Source organism: Ranitomeya imitator, chromosome 5, assembly GCF_032444005.1.
Source record: "Ranitomeya imitator isolate aRanImi1 chromosome 5, aRanImi1.pri, whole genome shotgun sequence".
NCBI lineage: Eukaryota > Metazoa > Chordata > Amphibia > Anura > Dendrobatidae > Ranitomeya > Ranitomeya imitator.
The window spans coordinates 175,367,974-175,389,167 of record NC_091286.1 but is presented as its reverse complement, the minus strand read 5'-3'; the positions used below and the strand labels follow the sequence as shown (position 1 = coordinate 175,389,167).

Genomic DNA, 21,194 nt, shown 5'->3' with positions numbered 1-21,194 from the left:
CAGAAAACAAACTAGAAGCACTTATCTAGCAGAGCAGCAGGCCCAAGGAAAGATGCAGTAGCTCAGATCCAACACTGGAACATTGACAAGGAGCAAGGAAGACAGACTCAGGTGGAGCTAAATAGCAAGGCAGCCAACGAGCTCACCAAAACACCTGAGGGAGGAAGCCCAGAGACTGCAATACCACTTGTGACCACAGAAGTGAATTCAGCCACAGAATTCACAACAGTACCCCCCCCTTGAGGAGGGGTCACCGAACCCTCACCAGAACCCCCAGGCCGACCAGGATGAGCCCCATGAAAGGCACGAACAAGATCTGGGGCATGGACATCAGAGGCAAAAACCCAGGAATTATCTTCCTGAGCATAACCCTTCCATTTGACCAGATACTGGAGTTTCCGTCTAGAGACACGAGAATCCAAAATCTTCTCCACAATATACTCCAATTCCCCCTCCACCAAAACAGGGGCAGGAGGCTCCACAGATGGAACCATAGGTGCCACGTATCTCCTCAACAACGACCTATGGAATACATTATGTATGGAAAAGGAGTCTGGGAGGATCAGACGAAAAGACACCGGATTGAGAATCTCAGAAATCCTATACGGACCAATAAAACGAGGTTTAAATTTAGGAGAGGAAACCTTCATAGGAATATGACGAGAAGATAACCAAACCAGATCCCCAACACGAAGTCGGGGTCCCACACGGCGTCTGCGATTAGCGAAAAGCTGAGCCTTCTCCTGGGACAAGGTCAAATTGTCCACTACCTGAGTCCAGATCTGCTGCAACCTGTCCACCACAGAATCCACACCAGGACAGTCCGAAGACTCAACCTGTCCTGAAGAGAAACGAGGATGGAACCCAGAATTGCAGAAAAATGGAGAGACCAAGGTAGCCGAGCTGGCCCGATTATTAAGGGCGAACTCAGCCAATGGCAAAAATGACACCCAATCATCCTGGTCAGCGGAAACAAAACATCTCAGATATGTTTCCAAGGTCTGATTGGTTCGTTCGGTCTGGCCATTAGTCTGAGGATGGAAGGCCGAGGAGAAAGATAGGTCAATGCCCATCCTACCACAAAAGGCTCGCCAGAACCTCGAGACTAACTGGGAACCTCTGTCAGAAACAATATTCTCAGGAATGCCATGTAAACGAACCACATGCTGGAAGAACAAAGGCACCAAATCAGAGGAGGAAGGCAATTTAACCAAAGGCACCAGATGGACCATTTTAGAAAAGCGATCACAGACCACCCAAATGACCGACATTTTTTGAGAAACGGGAAGGTCAGAAATGAAATCCATCGAAATATGTGTCCAAGGCCTCTTCGGGACCGGCAGGGGCAAAAGCAACCCACTGGCACGTGAACAGCAGGGCTTAGCCCTAGCACAAATTCCACAGGACTGCACAAAAGCACGCACATCCCGCGACAGAGATGGCCACCAGAAGGATCTAGCAACCAACTCCCTGGTACCAAAGATTCCTGGATGACCGGCCAGCACCGAACAATGAAGTTCAGAGATAACTTTACTAGTCCACCTAACAGAGACGAACAGTTTCTCGGCCGGACAACGATCAGGTTTATTAGCCTGAAATTTCTGCAACACTCTCCGCAAATCAGGGGAGATGGCAGACACAATGACTCCTTCCTTGAGGATACTCGCCGGCTCAGATAACCCCGGAGAGTCGGGCACAAAACTCCTAGACAGAGCATCCGCCTTCACATTTTTAGAGCCCGGAAGGTATGAAATCACAAAATCAAAACGAGCAAAAAATAACGACCAACGGGCCTGTCTAGGATTCAAGCGCTTGGCAGACTCAAGATAAGTAAGGTTCTTATGATCAGTCAAAACCACCACGCGATGCTTAGCACCCTCAAGCCAATGACGCCACTCCTCGAATGCCCACTTCATGGCCAGCAACTCTCGGTTGCCCACATCATAATTACGCTCAGCAGCAGAAAATTTCCTGGAAAAGAAAGCACATGGTTTGAACACTGAGCAACCAGAACCTCTCTGTGACAAAACCGCCCCTGCACCAATCTCAGAAGCATCAACCTCGACCTGGAACGGAAGAGAAACATCAGGTTGACACAACACAGGGGCACAGCAAAAACGACGCTTCAACTCCTGAAAAGCTTCCACGGCAGCAGAAGACCAATTAACCAAATCAGCACCCTTCTTGGTCAAATCGGTCAATGGTCTGGCAATGCTAGAAAAATTACAGATGAAGCGACGATAAAAATTAGCAAAGCCCAGGAATTTCTGCAGACTTTTTAGAGATGTCGGCTGAGTCCAATCCTGGATGGCCTGAACCTTAACCGGATCCATCTCGATAGTAGAAGGGGAAAAGATGAACCCCAAAAATGAAACTTTCTGCACACCGAAGAGACACTTTGATCCCTTCACGAACAAGGAATTAGCACGCAGTACCTGGAAAACCATTCTGACTTGCTTCACATGAGACTCCCAATCATCTGAGAAGATCAAAATGTCATCCAAGTAAACAATCAAGAATTTATCCAGATACTCACGGAAAATGTCATGCATAAAAGACTGAAAAACAGATGGAGCATTGGCAAGTCCGAACGGCATCACCAGATACTCAAAATGACCCTCGGGCGTATTAAATGCCGTTTTCCATTCATCTCCCTGCCTGATTCTCACCAGATTATACGCACCACGAAGATCAATCTTAGTAAACCAACTAGCCCCCTTAATCCGAGCAAACAAGTCAGAAATCAATGGCAAGGGATACTGAAACTTAACAGTGATCTTATTAAGAAGGCGGTAATCAATACACGGTCTTAGCGAACCATCCTTCTTGGCTACAAAAAAGAACCCTGCTCCCAATGGTGACGACGATGGGCGAATATGTCCCTTCTCCAGGGACTCCTTCACATAACTGCGCATAGCGGTGTGTTCAGGTACGGACAAATTAAATAAACGACCCTTAGGGAATTTACTACCAGGAATCAAATCGATAGCACAATCACAATTCCTATGCGGAGGTAGGGCATCAGACTTGGACTCTTCAAATACATCCTGAAAGTCCGACAAGAACTCTGGGATGTCAGAAGGAATGGATGACGAAATAGACAAAAATGGAACATCACCATGTACTCCCTGACAACCCCAGCTGGTTACCGACATAGAGTTCCAATCCAATACTGGATTATGGGTTTGTAGCCATGGCAACCCCAACACGACCACATCATGCAAATTATGCAGTACCAGAAAGCGAATAACTTCCTGATGTGCAGGAGCAATGCACATGGTCAGCTGGGCCCAGTACTGAGGCTTATTCTTGGCCAAAGGTGTAGCATCAATTCCTCTCAGCGGAATAGGACACCGCAAAGGCTCCAAGAAAAATCCACAACGTTTAGCATAATCCAAATCCATCAGATTCAGGGCAGCGCCTGAATCCACAAACGCCATGACAGAATACGATGACAAAGAGCACATTAAGGTAATGGACAAAAGGAATTTGGACTGTACAGTACCAATAACGGCAGAGCTATCGAACCGCCTAGTGCGTTTAGGACAATTAGAAATAGCATGAGTAGAATCACCACAATAGAAACACAGTCTGTTCAGACATCTGTGTTCTTGCCGTTCTACTTTAGTCATAGTCCTGTCGCACTGCATAGGCTCAGGTTTACTCTCAGACAATACCGCCAGATGGTGCACAGATTTACGCTCGCGCAAGCGACGACCGATCTGAATGGCCAAGGACATAGACTCATTCAAACCAGCAGGCATAGGAAATCCCACCATTACATCATTAAGAGCTTCAGAGAGACCCTTTCTGAACAAAGCCGCTAGTGCAGATTCATTCCACAGAGTGAGTACTGACCACTTCCTAAATTTCTGACAATATACTTCTACATCATCCTGACCCTGGCATAAAGCCAGCAGATTTTTCTCAGCCTGATCCACTGAATTAGGCTCATCGTAAAGCAATCCCAGCGCCTGGAAAAATGCATCAACATTACTCAATGCAGAATCTCCTGGTGCAAGAGAAAACGCCCAGTCCTGTGGGTCGCCGCGCAAAAAAGAAATAATAATCAAAACCTGTTGAATAGGATTACCAGAAGAATGAGGTTTCAAGGCCAGAAATAGCTTACAATTATTTTTGAAGCTCAGGAATTTAGTTCTGTCACCAAAAAACAAATCAGGAATCGGAATTCTTGGTTCTAGCATCGATTTCTGATCAATAGTATCTTGAATCTTTTGTACATTTACAACGAGATTATCCATTGAGGAGCACAGAGCCTGAATATCCATGTCCACAGCTGTGTCCTGAAGCACTCTAATGTCTAGGGGAAAAAAAAGACTGAAGACAGAGCTAAGAAAAAAAAATGCTGTCAGGATTTCTTTTTTCCCTCTGTTGGGAATCATTGGTGTGGCTCCTTGTACTGTTATGGCTGGCAATCAGGCAACACAGCGTGCAGTAATCAGCGCACATACAGAGATCTGGCAATAACCAAAAACAATAGGACGAGCTCTGAGACGTGGAATCTCTGTAGACTGCAGTACCTGATCTATCCTCACACAACTATAAGCAGCAGTGGATTGCGCCTATCACTACCTATGCAACTCGGCACTGCCTGAGGAGCTGACTAGCCTGAAGATAGAAATACAAGCCTGACTTACCTCAGAGAAATACCCCAAAGGAATAGGCAGCCCCCCACATATAATGACTGTTAGCAAGATGAAAAGACAAACGTAGGAATGAAATAGATTCAGCAAAGTGAGGCCCGATATTCTAGACAGAACGAGGATAGCAAAGAGAACTATGCAGTCTACAAAAAACCCTAAAACGAAAACCACGCAAAGGGGCAAAAAGACCCACCGTGCCGAACTAACAGCACGGCGGTGCACCCCTTTGCTTCTCAGAGCTTCCAGCAAAAGTTAATAGCAAGCTGGACAGAAAAAACAGAAAACAAACTAGAAGCACTTATCTAGCAGAGCAGCAGGCCCAAGGAAAGATGCAGTAGCTCAGATCCAACACTGGAACATTGACAAGGAGCAAGGAAGACAGACTCAGGTGGAGCTAAATAGCAAGGCAGCCAACGAGCTCACCAAAACACCTGAGGGAGGAAGCCCAGAGACTGCAATACCACTTGTGACCACAGAAGTGAATTCAGCCACAGAATTCACAACACTTAACCCCGTTCCAAATGGTAGAGAGGACGGTGGTCGACCGGCTGATGAGGGCTCTGCAAGCAGCCATTCATCGTTGGGTTGTGCAAGGGGACCCGGCATTCTGGACCAGGTGGCTGGACTGATTGTGTGGTATACGGAACACTGCTTCACTTTGGCTGTCACGTCGGGCATCACCAGCCCAGTAGCCTGGGAAAAGTCCACGACCCTCAGAATCGAGCCCGTACTGAGGGGGTACCCCGAAGTGAGGGTGACAAAAGTCCCGTTTCCCCTAAATCGGCCCCAAGATTCAGTCTTTCCTCAGCTACTAAGTGTTGGCAGTGGCATGGGCCCAGACATGTGGCTGACATCTGACAGCTGAACCCATATGTCTATGTACGCCCAGCCAGTCTGCATCACAACTACAGGCACGGCCAGCAGCGAACCCAAACTGTGCCAGGTTCTCTTCAACAGGTACCAAACGGAAGCTATCTTGGACTTGGGCAGCTTAGTGCCTCTGGTGCATAGGTTCCTTGTTGCTGGGGACAACTGTTGTGAATTCTGCTCTTGGGCTCCCTCCGGTGGCTATGAGTGGTAGTGCTGCTGTCTGTGGATCGCAGCATTTATCAGGTGTGTTCAATTTGGACTCAGCTATTTAGTCCTGCTTGATCCTTTAGTCAGTGCCAGTTGTCCATTGTTTTTGGAGGATTCACATCCCTTCTGGTCTCTCCTGTTTGCTGTGCTTTTCTACAAAGATAAGTCCTGGCTTTGTTTTTTGCTGTCCACCTGCTGTGGACCTTATAGTTCTGTGCATTTTCATGTTTTGTCTTGTCCAGCTTTGTCTGTGAAGGATTTTTTGCAGCAAGCTGTGTCTCTGGAGATGCAGCTATAACCTCCATGTCTTTAGTCAGATGTGGTGATTTGTATTTTCTGTGGTGGATATTTTCTAGTGTTTTAATACTGACCGCATAGTACTCTGTCCTATTCTTTCTTTTTAGCTAGTATGGCCTCTTATGCTAAATCCTGATTTCATGTCTGCGTATGTTATTTCCCTCTCCTCTCACAGTCAATATTTGTGGGGGGCTGTCTATCCTTTGGGGATTTTCTCTGAGGCAAGATAGGTTTCCTGTTTCTGTCTTTAGGGGAAGTTAGTTCTTAGGCTGTGTCAAGGGGTGTAGGAAGTGTTAGGTACCCCCCACGGCTACTTCTAGTTGCGCTGCTAAGTTCAGGGGTTGCGGTCAGTACAGGTACCACCTTCTCCAGAGTACGTCTCATGCTGCTCCTAGGCCACCAGATCACAACAGTACAACTGGCCCACAATGAGTTAATTGCATCTCAGAAGAAGGGAGGAAAGGTTTTGAGCCATTTTTTTTTCCTTAGCCTGTTTTGTCTTTTCCTCCCTCTTAATCTCTGGGTGGCTTCGGAACCTAGTAATAACATGAATGTTCAGGAGTTAGTTTCTCGGGTGGATCAGCTTGCTGCTAGGGTACAGGGTATTTCAGATTATATTATTCAGACTCCTGCCTTAGAACCTAACATTCCCACTCCTGATTTATTCTTTGGTGACAGATCCAAATTTTTGAGTTTCAAAAATAACTGTAAACTGTTTTTTGCATTGAGACCCCGGTCTTCTGGTGATCAAATTCAGCAGGTTAAAATCATCATATCCCTGCTGCGTGGTGACACACAGGATTGGGCATTTTCCCTGGAAACTGGCAATCCTGCTTTGCTTAATGTTGATTCTTTCTTTCAGGCATTGGGGTTGTTGTATGATGAGCCTAATTCTGTGGATCAGGCTGAGAAAATCTTGTTGGCCCTGTGTCAAGGTCAAGAAGCTGCAGAATCGTATTGCCAGAAATTTAGAAAATGGTCTGTACTGACTAAATGGAATGAGGATGCCTTGGCGGCAATTTTCAGAAAGGGTCTTTCTGAATCCGTTAAAGATGTTATGGTGGGGTTCCCCACGCCTTCCGGTCTGAGTGATTCTATGTCTCTGGCCATTCAGATTGATCGGCGCTTGCATGAGCGCAGAGTTGTGCACACTGTGGCGTTGTCCTCTGAGCGGAGCCCTGAGCCTATGCAGTGTGATAGAATTTTGTCTAGAGCTGAGCGTCAAAGATTCAGGCGTCAGAATAGGTTGTGTTTTTACTGCGGCGATTCTGCTCATGTTATTTCTGATTGCCTTAAGCGTACAAAGAGAATCGCTAGTTCTGTTACCATCAGTACTGTACAACCTAAATTTCTGTTATCTGTAACCTTGATCTGCTCATTATCATCATTTTCTGTCATGGCATTTGTGGATTCAGGCGCCGCTCTGAACTTAATGGACTTAGAATTTGCCAGACGTTGTGGTTTCCCCTTGCAGCCTTTGCAGAACCCTATTCCTTTAAGGGGCATTGATGCTACACCGTTGGCTAAAAATAAACCTCAGTTTTGGACACAGCTGACCATGCGCATGGCGCCAGCCCATCAGGAAGATTGTCGTTTTCTGGTGTTGCATAATTTGCATGATGATATTGTGCTGGGTTTTCCATGGTTACAGGTAAATAATCCGGTGTTAGATTGGAGATCTATGTCTGTGACTAGGTGGGGTTGTCAGGGGGTTCATGGTCACGTTCCTTTGATGTCAATTTCCTCTTCCCCCTCTTCTGAAATTCCTGAGTTTTTGTAAGATTTCCAGGATGTATTCGATGAGCCCAAATCCAGTTCCCTTCCACCGCATAGGGATTGTGATTGTGCTATTGACTTGATTCCAGGTTGTAAGTTCCCTAAGGGCCGACTTTTCAACCTGTCAGGACATGCCGCCAAGCGGAGCTATATTAAGGAGTCTCTGGAGAAGGGGCATATTCGGCCATCTTCTTCACCATTGGGAGCAGGCTTTTTTTTTGTTGCCAAGAAGGATGGCTCCTTGAGACCCTGTATTGATTATCGCCTCTTGAATAAGATCACGGTCAAATTTCAATACCCTTTGCCTTTGCTTACTGATTTGTTTGCTAGGATTAAGGGGGCTAGCTGGTTTACTAAGATTGACCTTCGAGGGGCATATAATCTTATTCGTATTAAGCAGGGTGACGAATGGAAAACTGCATTTAATACGCCCGAAGGCCATTTTGAATACCTTGTGATGCCATTCGGACTCTCTAATGCCCCATCTGTGTTCCAATCCTTCATGCATGATATCTTTCGGAGTTATCTTGATAAATTCATGGTTGTATATTTGGATGATATTTTGATTTTTTCCGATGATTGGGAGTCTCATGTGAAACAGGTCAGGATGGTATTTCAGATCCTCCGTAATAATGCTTTATTTGTGAAGGGGTCAAAGTGCCTCTTTGGAGTGCAGAAGGTTTCTTTTTTGGGCTTCATTTTTTCTCCCTCATCTATAGAAATGGATCCGGTTAAGGTTCAGGCCATTCATGATTGGATTCAGCCCACATCTGTGAAGAGCCTTCAGAAATTCTTGGGCTTTGCTAATTTTTATCGTCGTTTCATTGCCAACTTCTCCAGTGTGGTTAAACCTCTGACCGATTTGACGAAGAAAGGCGCTGATGTGACGAATTGGTCCTCCGCGGCTGTTTCTGCCTTTCAGGAGCTTAAACGCCGATTTACTTCTGCCCCTGTGTTGCGTCAGCCGGATGTTTCTCTTCCATTTCAGGTTGAGGTTGACGTGTCTGAGATTGGGGCAGGGGCCGCTGTGTCTCAGAGGAATTTTGATGTTTCCTTGATGAAACCGTGTGCCTTCTTTTCTCGGAAGTTTTCGCCTGCGGAACGCAATTATGATGTCGGCAATCGGGAGTTGTTGGCTATGAAGTGGGCATTTGAGGAGTTGCGACATTGGCTTGAGGGGGCCAAGCACCGTATTGTGGTCCTGACCGATCATAAGAATCTGATTTACCTCGAGTCTGCCAAACAGCTGAATCCTAGACAGGCTCGATGGTCCCTGTTTTTCTCCCGTTTTGATTTTGTGGTCTCGTACATTCCTGGTACTAAGAATGTTAAGGCGGATGCCCTCTCTAGGAGTTTTTTTCCTGATTCCCCTGGGGTTCTTGAGCCGGTCGGCATTCTGAAGGAAGGGGTGATTATTTCTGCCATCTCCCCTGATTTACGACGGGTTCTTCAGGAATTTCAGGCTAATAAACCTGACCGCTGTCCTGTGGGAAAACTGTTTGTTCCTGATTGATGGACTAGTAAAGTGATTTCTGAGGTTCATTGTTCTGTGTTGGCTGGCCATCCTGGGATTTTTGGTACTAGAGATTTGGTTGGTTGGTCCTTTTGGTGGCCTTCTTTGTTGTGGGATGAGCGTTCTTTTGTGCAGTCCTGTGGGATTTGTGTGCGGGCTAAGCCTTGCTGTCCCCGCGCTAGTGGGTTGCTTCTGCCTTTGTCGGTCCCTGAGAGACCTTGGATGCATATTTCTATGGATTTTATTTCAGAGCTTCCGGTTTCCCAGAGGATGTCTGTTATCTGGGTGGTTTGTGACCAGTTTTCTAAGATGGTTCATTTGGTACCTTTGCCTAAATTGCCTTCCTCTTCTGATTTGGTTCCGTTGTTTTTTCAGCATGTGGTTCATTTGCATGGCATTCCGGAGAATATTGTGTCCGATAGAGGTTCCCAGTTTGTTTCTAGGTTTTGGCGGGCCTTTTGTGCTAGGCTGGGCATTGATTTGCCTTTTTCTTCCGCATTTCATCCTCAGACAAATGGCCAAACCGGGCAAACTAATCAGACTTTGGAAACTTATTTGAGATGCTTTGTGTCTGCTGATCAGGATGATTGGGTGGCTTTCTTGCCATTGGCCGAGTTTGCCCTTAATAATCGGGCTAGTTCTGCTACCTTGGTTTCGCCTTTTTTTTGTAATTTTGGTTTTCATCCTCGTTTTTCTTCAGGGCAGGTTGAGCCTTCTGATTGTCCTGGTGTGGATTCTGTGGTGGACAGGCTGTAGCAGATTTGGGCTCATGTGGTGGACAATTTGGTGTTGTCTCAGGAGGTGGCTCAGCATTTTGCTAACCGTCGTCGGTGTGTTGGTTCCCGGCTTCGGGTTGGGGATTTGGTCTGGTTGTCTTCCCGTCATGTTCCTATGAAGGTTTCTTCCCCTAAGTTCAAGCCTCGGTTTATTGGTCCTTATAGGATTTCTGAGATTATCAATCCAGTGTCTTTTCGTTTGGCCCTTCCGGCCTCTTTTTCCATCCATAATGTTTTCCATAGATCTTTGTTGCGGAAGAATGTGGTGCCCGTTGTTCCCTCTGTTGATCCTCCGGCTCCGGTGTTGATTGATGGGGAGTTGGAGTATGTGGTTGAGAAGATTTTGGATTCTCGTTTTTCGAGGTGGAAGCTTCAGTATTTGGTCAAATGGAAGGGTTATGGCCAGGAGAATAATTCTTGGGTTGTTGCCTCCGATGTTCATGCTGACGATTTGGTTCGTGCCTTTCATTTGGCTCATCCTGATCGGCCTGGGGGCTCTGGTGAGGGTTTGGTGACCCCTCCTCAAGGGGGGGTACTGTTGTGAATTCTGCTCTTGGGCTCCCTCCGGTGGTTATGAGTGGTAGTGCTGCTGTCTGTGGATAGCAGCATTTATCAGGTGTGTTCAATTTGGACTCAGCTATTTAGTCCTGCTTGATCCTTTAGTCAGTGCCAGTTGTCCATTGTTTTTGGAGGATTCACATCCCTTCTGGTCTCTCCTGTTTGCTGTGCTTTTCTACAAAGATAAGTCCTGGCTTTGTTTTTTGCTGTCCACCTGCTGTGGACCTTATAGTTCTGTGCATTTTCATGTTTTGTCTTGTCCAGCTTTGTCTGTGAAGGATTTTTTGCAGCAAGCTGTGTCTCTGGAGATGCAGATATACCCTCCATGTCTTTAGTCAGATGTATTTTCTGTGGTGGATATTTTCTAGTGTTTTAATACTGACCGCATAGTACTCTGTCCTATTCTTTCTTTTTAGCTAGTATGGCCTCCTATGCTAAATCCTGATTTCATGTCTGCGTATGTTATTTCCCTCTCCTCGCACAGTCAATATTTGTGGGGGGCTGTCTATCCTTTGGGGATTTTCTCTGAGGCAAGATAGGTTTCCTGTTTCTGTCTTTAGGAGAAGTTAGTTCTTAAGCTGTGTCGAGGGGTCTAGGGAGTGTTAGGTACCGCCCACGGCTACTTCTAGTTGCGCTGCTAAGTTCAGGGGTTGCAGTCAGTACAGGTACCACCTTCTCCAGAGTACGTCTCATGCTGCTCCTAGGCCACCAGATCATAAAAGACAACCCCAATAGATGAAAAGTGGGGGTGATGTGTATGCATGGGGAACTCTGAAGGTTACTTTTTCCACATCATGTGGAGAAATAAAACATGTGGTGGGAGTGATGAAGATCCTTCCATAAGGAACTTTATTAGGAAGAGACTTGCCCCTATTCTGGTCCCTGTGGGAGACCAGGGTCAACCTTCCCACGGTAAATGTTATTCCGGGCGTGGAACCTGAAGATCCCGAGTCCGGGATACCTACTGTGTGGGTTGCCAACCTAGGAACAGAGTGTAACCCCGATATGTCTCGACTAGAGGTATTGGCAGGAGAGGTCAAGGAGACTTCACTGATCCCCGAGTTGGAAGTGTCCCCTGGTAAGTTCGGGACAGCTCAGCTCCAAGATCCCAATCTGGCCAGGGCATGAGAAAAGGTGATAGAGATAAATGGAGTGGCTCAGCAACTGGGTGCCAAGGCAGTTTTCCCCCGCATGGCTATACACCAGCAGTTGTTATACAGGGTGGATAAAATCTGAGATGAGGTGAAGGAACAACTGGTAGTGCCCCAATCCTAACATTGGGCGGTGCTCGAAATGGCTCACACCCACATGCTGGGAGGGCACTTGGGGGCCAAAAAGATGCAGAAACGCATACTGCACCGTTTTTTTTGGCCTGGGGTCTATACGGAGGTCCAGCACCGTGATACGTGTCCGGAGTGCCAACTAACCTCACCCACTGTGAACTACTGGAGTCCATTTGTACCTCTACCCGTCATAGAGGTACCTTTTGAGTAGATAGCAATGGATCTGGTGGAACCTATAGTGAAATCCGTCGGTGACCATCAACATATTTTGGACTACGCCACACAGTACCCAAAGGCTATACCTCTCTGCCACACATCGGCAAAACTAACAGCCTGCAAGCTATTTGCCATGTTTTGTCGCATTGAGCTACCAATGGAGATCTTCACAGATCAGGGGACTCCTTTATGTCCAAGGAGCTATGCATTCTGCTCCGGATCAAACAGCTACACACGTCGATGTACCACCCACAAACCGACCGGTTAGTAGAGAGGTTTAACAAGACCCTCTAAGCCATACTCAAAAAGGAAGTCTCCAAGGATGGCAGAGATTGGGACATGTTATTGCCCTATCTAATGTTTGCTATCCGCGAGTTACCACAGGCGTCCACAGGTTTTTTTCCCATTTGAGCTATTGTATGGCAGACATCCCATGGATGTAGCCAAGGAGACATGGGAACAGGAGCCAACTCCTCACCGGACTGTGATCGAGCATGTGGCGAGCATGCAAGAACGGATTGTGGTTGTCAGGCCCATAGTCAAGGAGCATCTGTTTTATGCCCAGGCCGCGCAGACCTGCCTGAATAATAAGAGTCACGGTCAGGACCTTTAAACAGGGGGACTGGGTGTTGGTATGTTGGTACTAGTGCCCACCACAGAGAGTAAGCTCATGGCCAAGTGGCAAGGGCCATATGAGATTCGGGGGAAGGTGGGAGAAGTGAATTATAGAGTGTACCAACTAGGAAAGAGGAAACCCAAACAACTGTACCATGTCAACCTGCTAAAAGCCTGGAAGGACCAGGAATATTTGGTCATGGAGGAGACTCTGGTCGTACCAAGCTGGAACTCTGTCACCGGTCAAGGACGTGACCGGGGGTGAGGTTAAAATAAACGATGCTCTCACAAAACAGCAGCGACGGACGTATTCTGAGAGCTGCCGGGGCGGACCTTGGTGATACAGCATGAAATATAACCGAGCCCTGGGTAAAGGTACGGATGAAACCGTACCGAGTGCCAGAAGCAAGCCATCACGGGGTGAGGTGAAGCAAATGCTCCGATTAGGAGTCATCGAAGAATTCCGGAGTGAGTGGGTTAGCCCCATTGTGCTAATTCCAAAACCAGATGGGTCATTACTCTTTTCTAATGACTTTAGGAAATTGAATGAGGTATCGGAGTTTGACCTCTATCCAATGCCCTGGGTGGATGAGCTAATTTAGTGACTGGGAAAGACCCAGTATTTCACCACACTCGATCTCACCAAAGGATACTGGCAGGTCCCGCTGACAGCATCAGCGAAAGAAAAGACCGCTTTTATAATGCCAGAGAGTCTCTATCAATATGTTGTCTTGCCTTTTGGGTTACATGGTGTTCTGGCACATTCCAGAGGCTGAAGGACACAGTATTAGAGCATCACCGGAAATGCACATATTTAGACGACATAGCCATCTTTAGTGCGGATTGAAATACTCACCAGTCCCAGGTAGAAGCAGTGCTGGAGTCTCTCAGAATCGCAGGGTTATCAGCGAACCCAAAGAAATATGCGATAGGACTCACGGAATCCCGGTACTTAGGTTACGTGATCGAATGCTGGATTATCAAACCCCAAGTAAACAACATCGAGGCCACAGGTTCCTTGTAAAAACCCTACAGCAGAGGGCTGGGAGTATCAGTTTTTGGTTTGCAATTGTGCAGAGCAGGAGGCTCTGCAGAGCTCAGCCTGTGTGAGGTAACATGGAGCCAAAAGACCTGGCACCCCTCAGCTTAGCACAGTGGTGCAGTCGTCAACGGTAACCGGTCTATTGTTGTTTTTTATTTTTAACTCTTTTGCAGATGACGAGGGCATCGGTTGAATGGGCAACGTCATAAGTATGGTTTAATTAAGATTTATTAAGGTAGTCTGTGTCATTGGTGGGTGTTTGTGTTTTCACACAATGTTTCTATGGGGTTAGTACAGGGGCCGACTTATTGATGCTTCTCCATTACTAATCTCAGGGCTTGATGTCACCTGACAATACAAAAGTGACATCAACGCCCCAACTATCGCTCGACTTGCCACTGCTACAGAACAAGTGGGAAGCACGAGGTTAAGTGCCAGAATTGGTGCATCTTAAAGATGCGCCTTTTCTGAGATGGCTGAGAGCTGATGTTTTTAGCCTGGGGGGCCAGTGTCCATGGCCCCTTCCTAGGCAATTACTATCAGCCCACAGCTGTCTGCATAGCCTTTGCTAGTTATTAATTATAGGGGGACTCTACGTCATAGTTTTTTAGGGTCCACCATTTTAATAGCCAGTAAAGTCTAAGTATACAGTTGTGAGCTGATATTAGTAGCATGGGAAGCCCCATGGGTATTACCCCTTTCCCAGACTATAAACATCAGTCCCCAGCTGTTGTCTTTCCCTTTGCTAGTTAAGAAAATTACGCGGGAGCCCACGCCAATTTTTTTCAGAAAAATTATCTTTTATTAGTTGAATACATGTACAGTAAGCTGCACACACGCTGTACTAATTGTCACTGAAATCTGTATATCTATCCTATATGTACAGTAAACAGGAGGAAAACAGGGAGTGTTTAAAAATAGTACATAATTTTATTACAAAGATACATTAAACCATATACATTTAAAAAACACAAATACAGATACCAAGAGGGAACCTCAAACACACTGGACCGGAGTAGTACAAAACAACTAGTAATACACAGTGATATACTCCACAAGTGGAGGAACAATAACCTCCAAAAAGGAGGGAGCCCCCACCACAGACTGTATCAACTGCCCCTATAACTCAGTGACCAATCCAACCTTAATAGATATAGGTATGGGCTGAGAGACAGTCAAGGGGGGGAAAGTTAGTGTGAGGAGAGTGGAGAGGCATAAGTAACCAGCTCAAAAAGCGTTAAGGCAAGCCCCACCAAATAACACTGCTCACAACCGGTTCTTACCGCAGGTGCTGAGGAGCCCAAGAATCGGGCAATGCCCCAGACGCGCGTTTCGCTGTGTGTCCGCTCGCTTTTTCAAGGGGGAGTGTCCCTTTGTGTCAGGTCGGGACCTTATATCCCATAGTTCGCCGGTCACATGTCCAACATGTGACCGGAAGATGATCAGCGGCTGAGAATGAACGGCGCATGCGCCCGCGGCCAGCCTCCCCGCAACCACCCGATCCGGCCAGTGCCTGGAGCCAGACGAGCAGGCGCACGGCGGATCGCCATGGAAACCCGGTCGCCGGGCCACAGACACAAAGCGGCCGGATACAGGAGGCGCAAGGAGGGGAGCCAGCGGGCACCACAGCCCAGAGGAAGTGAGACGCCAGGAATGCTGTACCACCAATGTGCCCATACTATTACAGAGTAAACGGTCACATTGTATAAATATAAGAAGCATGAATGGGACATAAAAATGAATTTCATAATACCAACACGTCAATATAATTAAAAACGTAAACGATCCTCATAAATAAATAAATGCTGAAGACATGAATGGGACAGGTCCTTGATCCGTGACACATGCAGATGGCAGCAGGTATGAAATAATATTTGATTCGTCCAACTCCAATAAATTGTAGAAGAATCCACAATCCTAGAGAAGAGCAAAATCTAGTAACAGAAAAATAAAACACAATAAGAAAAACGCCACAAACAAACAAAGGAACAACAAAAAGCATAAAATGGAGGGGAAAAAAGGGACTCATAATTAACCATTATATATTAATACAGGAATGGGGCGAAGTTCAAGGCCTCATTGAGACCGTTGGGTCTGACGGTGTCCAAAGTAACTATCCATTTTAGCTCACGCTGAGCAAGGAGGCGTTTAATATTACCACCCCTTATTCCGGTATGGACCAAGTCTATCCCTCTAACCTTAAAACATCTGGGGTCACAATTGTGAACTTCCCTAAAATGCCTAGGGATAGTCTGCAATTCAGATATGTCCTCCACTGTCCTGGCCGCGCCAATGCCCCGCACATGTTCCCTCACTCTCACTCTTAATTCCCTGGATGTAAGACCCACATATATCAGTGGGCAGCTGCATGTGGCATAGTATATCACATTCTTGCTGCTGCAAGAAATGTAGTCCCTAATCTGATATTCTTTTTTGCCATCCGCAGAGTGAAAGGAGGTACTGCGCAGGACATTGGCGCAGGCAAGACAATGGCCGCAACTATAACAACCCATAATACGTCGCGATGAGCCAAACAGGCTGGTGGTTGGTGCCGAGTAATGACTCTTGACCAAAAGGTCCTTCAAATTTCTGGCCCTACGTGGGGTCATCTGTGGGCAGTCGGACAGGAAAGGACCCAGGGAGGGCTCTGTGCCTAAAATGCACCAATGTTTATTCAAAATAGCTCTAATGTTGTCCCACTCATGATTGTATTCTGATATGAAACGTATTGTTCCATTAGCACAACTCTTGTCTCGTTTGTTATACAACAAATGGTTACGTGGTGTAGATTTAGCCCTATTATACCCGTATCGAACACACCGTTTGCTGTATCTCCTCTGTTTAAAACGCTCACAGAGTGTTGGACATATGACCGGCGAACTATGGGATATAAGGTCCCGACCTGACACAAAGGGACACTCCCCCTTGAAAAAGCGAGCGGACACACAGCGAAACGCGCGTCGGGGGCATTGCCCGATTCTTGGGCTCCTCAGCACCTGTGGTAAGAACCGGTTGTGAGCAGTGTTATTTGGTGGGGCTTGCCTTAACGCTTTTTGAGCTGGTTACTTATGCCTCTCCACTCTCCTCACACTAACTCTCCCCCCCCTTGACTGTCTCTCAGCCCATACCTATATCTATTAAGGTTGGATTGGTCACTGAGTTATAGGGGCAGTTGATACAGTCTGTGGTGGGGGCTCCCTCCTTTTTGGAGGTTATTGTTCCTCCACTTGTGGAGTATATCACTGTGTATTACTAGTTGTTTTGTACTACTCCGGTCCAGTGTGTTTGAGGTTCCCTCTTGGTATCTGTATTTGTGTTTTTTAAATGTATGTGGTTTAATGTATCTTTGTAATAAAATTGTGTACTATTTTTAAACACTCCCTGTTTTCCTCCTGTTTTGTGTATATCATGCATTGGGAGTTGTAGCTAGAGGGGCCGGGATTTATTCTTGGGTCACCCGTTACCATGAGTCTGGGTTTTTGTATATTCCTGTATGTACAGTGTTTACTGTATGTTATCCATCTATTCTATCCTGTCGGCTTCTGCTGTATATATATCTAGTCTATGTATTCTATTCTAACTTGTCACTCTGATTTTACTGTATGCGGCAGATGAATTGACGGCTTTTCAAAGGACACCGATGCGTAAAAATCTGACAGCACTCGCATGGTCTGAGTGCTGTGTGATTTTTTTTTTTTTTTTTTCTCCCACTCATAGGCTTGCATTGGTGAGTCTCGGTGACAATCGAGTGCAGTCCGATGTTTTACAGACACTCATAGACTTGTAGCAGTGCATTCGATCTGATTATCGGATGCATTTGCAGCATGCTGTGATTATTTTCTCATGCCGAATCAATTGCCATCCCATAATATAAAATTGGTCCTACATATAAAACATAGACTAGCACGCGGCCGTGTTATGTGCTTATGTGAGAGAGCATGCATAGTGCGTCTTTTCTTGTTAGTACAGTTGTGTTACATTCTCTCAGGGAAGAATACAAAGGCTGTCATGTTGCACCATCAGAAGATTTATGATATAGTGCAATACTAAAAAGTAAAAAAATGGAATTCCAAGAATATGTTCATACGCTATTTCTCATTCTTCGGCCAAAACCTTCTCCACTTGTCGTAAAAATGCATTAAAAATTCAGGTTTTGCTTCCATTTTTTTGTAATGTTTTAGCTGCGGATTACAAATGTGCATGTTTAATAATGTTAGTTTTATTCATCAAAAATGAAGCAAAAGTTGTCATTGGTTTAAGGATGCTGAAAAAACGCTGAAAGAAGTGACATGCTGCATTTCTCAAATTCAGTCAGGAAAAACAAACAAGCGTGTGAAGGGCTGCCACTAGAAATTTCAGGGCCCCATACTGGCAAATTTTTTTGGGCCCCCTTGAGACTCCGCCCAGGCTCCACCTCAGCCCCGCCTGCATGATCCACCCCTCGAACTGTCCACAATCCCACTGCTCTCTCTTGGAAAAACTCCACTTGTCACCTATCACACATTATCACTTCCCATCACCAGATCATACATATAGCTGGCGTCTTTTGTTTTGGCCAAAATATTTTTTAAGCCGCCACCATAACACGGTAGACACTTTTGGCCGGGCCCTACTCTGCTGTAACCTATTAAATATTTGTTAAAATATGCAGTACAATTTAGGTATATTTTTATTTATTTTTCAATTTTTAAAATGACCAATAATATCACATACAAGGAATAAATACCGCTACACCATGTCAAGACCACATATTACCGCCACAGTGATTGCATAACCTCACATACAAGGAACAAATACCACACCACCATGACCAGACTCCATACTATTACCACATAGTGACCAAATAGCACATACAAGGGACAAATACCACCGCACCATGACCAGACCACATATTACCACCACAAAGTGACCGAATACTACAATACTGATCAGTAATTAAAAAAACACAATACCATCATCATTATACACAGGAGATCTGTACTTAGTATGCAGTGTCTGTGTACAGGTAATACAGTGATCACTGGTGATATTATACACAGGAGCTCTGTATATAGTGTATAGGTAATACAGTGATCACTGGTGACATTATACAGAGGAGCTCTGTATATAGTATACAGTGTATAGTGACAGTGTATAGGTAACACACTGTCTCACCAGTGACGTCTCTAGGTGAAGTCCTTCATCTTTCATCCAGCACAGACCGCCATCACTTCTTCCAGCCAGGACTTGTCTCTGCAGGAAATAACAGTTATCTCGAGCTCCGCTTGCAAAACACATTACTTAATTTTTCCCAACTTCTTCATTACACCACATGGAGAAAAAAAGGCAACATAGTATCACTCTACACAGTAACAGGACTGCCCCCCATTTAAAACCGTATACTCAAAAAATAAAATAAATACGTCACTGCAGTAATAATATCCCTTAATTAGCCCCTATGGTAATAATATACCCCATCCTGGCCCCCGTGTGTCTCATTCCTGGCTCCAGCCATATCTTTTCGCATCCTGCCCTCATGAGTATCCATTGTGCCCCATATGATATCCCCATGCTGCCCCATATGATCTCCCCATCTGTCTCCATCGTATCCATCCTACCCCCATGATCCTGCATGATCTGTCTACAATTATGCCCCATGTCATTCATTATGCCCCATGTCTCCAATCATGCCCATATCTCCATTCTGCCCCCAGTGTCTCCAGAATTTCTGCCCCCAGTGTCTCCAGCATTTCTGCCCCCAGTATCTCCAGCATTTCTGCCCCCAGTGTCTCCAGCATTCTGCCCGTGTGTCCAGCATCTCTGCCCCCAATGTCCAGCATCTCTGCCCCAGCGTGTCCAGCATTTCTGCTCCAGCGTGTCCAGCATTTCTGCCCCAGCATGTCCAGCATTTCTGCCCCAGCGTGTCCAGCATTTCTGCCCCAGCGTGTCCAGCATCTCTGCCCCAGCGTGTCCAGCATCTCTGCCCCAGCGTGTCCAGCATCTCTGCCCCAGCGTGTCCAGCATTTCTGCCCTCAGCGTGTCCAGCATTTCTGCCCTCAGCGTGTCCAGCATTTCTGCCCTCAGCGTGTCCAGCATTTCTGCCCTCAGCGTGTCCAGCATCTCTGCCCCCAGCATGTCCAGCATTTCTGCCCCCAGCATTTCTGCCCCCAGCGTGTCCAGCATTTCAGCCCCCAGCATGTGCAGCATTTCTGCCCCCAGCGTGTCCAGCATTTCTGCCCCCAGCGTGTCCAGCATTTCTGCCCCCAGCGTGTCCAGCATTTCTGCCCCCAGCGTGTCCAGCATTTCTGCCCCCAGCGTGTCCAGCATTCTGCCCCGAGGCCCCCTGGATCGCCGCTCTCAAAAACAAAACCCCAAAACCATTAGTTCTTACCTGGCCGCGCTCCTGCGTCGGGCGAAGCTCACTCCCTCCACGCAGGTGAAGCGTGCACTCGCCGGCGGCTGACAATGACGTCAGACGCCGATGAAGTGCGCACTGCGGCTCAAGTCAGCTGCCAGCCTCCGATTGCTGGCGGCTGTTAACTATTGACGTGCGGGCGTGGGCCTGTCAATAGCGTGCCGCAGCGCCTGTAGGGGCGGCCTGGTGAGCAGATGAGACAGGGCCCGATGCGGGCACCATACGCCAGTTAGGTCAGTAATGCCCTGATGTTGGCCCTGAGCGTGTGGCATCTCATAGGTTTTGCTGGTGCTGTAAAATGCAGCTTACTGACATAAAAATAGCTGCAAAAAAAAACGCTGCATGTGAACATACCTTAAAAATCACAGGATCGATAGACATGTTAATGATATGCAAATGATTGAAAAAAATGAAAACAAATTTTCAAAACATCTCACTTTATCTAGCATGAGTGGCATGTGCCACAATTTTACGTTGTTTTTTTTTAATGCTAGCAATATGGAACTTAATATTTGCCTGAGAAATGTTCTGTTACGTTGAATGCACTTGGCAAACAAATCAACAAGATCCGCTGCTGGAAGCTCCCGGCCAATGATGTCAGGTGTGCTTGATGAGAGACGAGTTCGGAAACACTGTAGATAGGCTATGGGGGCATGTTTAGCACACGCAGGCTGCTCACAGTAAAGGTACCGTTACACTGGACGATATCGCTAGCGATCCGTGACGTTGCAGCGTCCTGGCTAGCGATATCGTCCAGTGTGACACGCAGCAGCGATCAGGCCCCTACTGTGATATCGCTGGTCGGGGCAGAAAGGCCAGGACTTTATTTCGTCGCTGGCTCTCCCCGCTGACATCGCTGAATCGGCATGTGTGACGCCGATTCAGCGATGTCTTCGCTGGTAACCAGGGAAAACATCGGGTTACTAAGCGCAGGGCCGCGCTTAGTAACCCGATGTTTACCCTGGTTACCATTGTTAAAGGAA

The 21,194-nt window shown here is 46.6% G+C and overlaps 1 protein-coding gene across 2 annotated transcripts in view; it reads left to right on the top strand.

The window, feature by feature from the left end:
- Window positions 1-21,194, top strand: part of TRIM67 (tripartite motif containing 67) — a 483,887-nt gene that overhangs the window by 425,285 nt on the left and 37,408 nt on the right. The window lies entirely within an intron of this gene.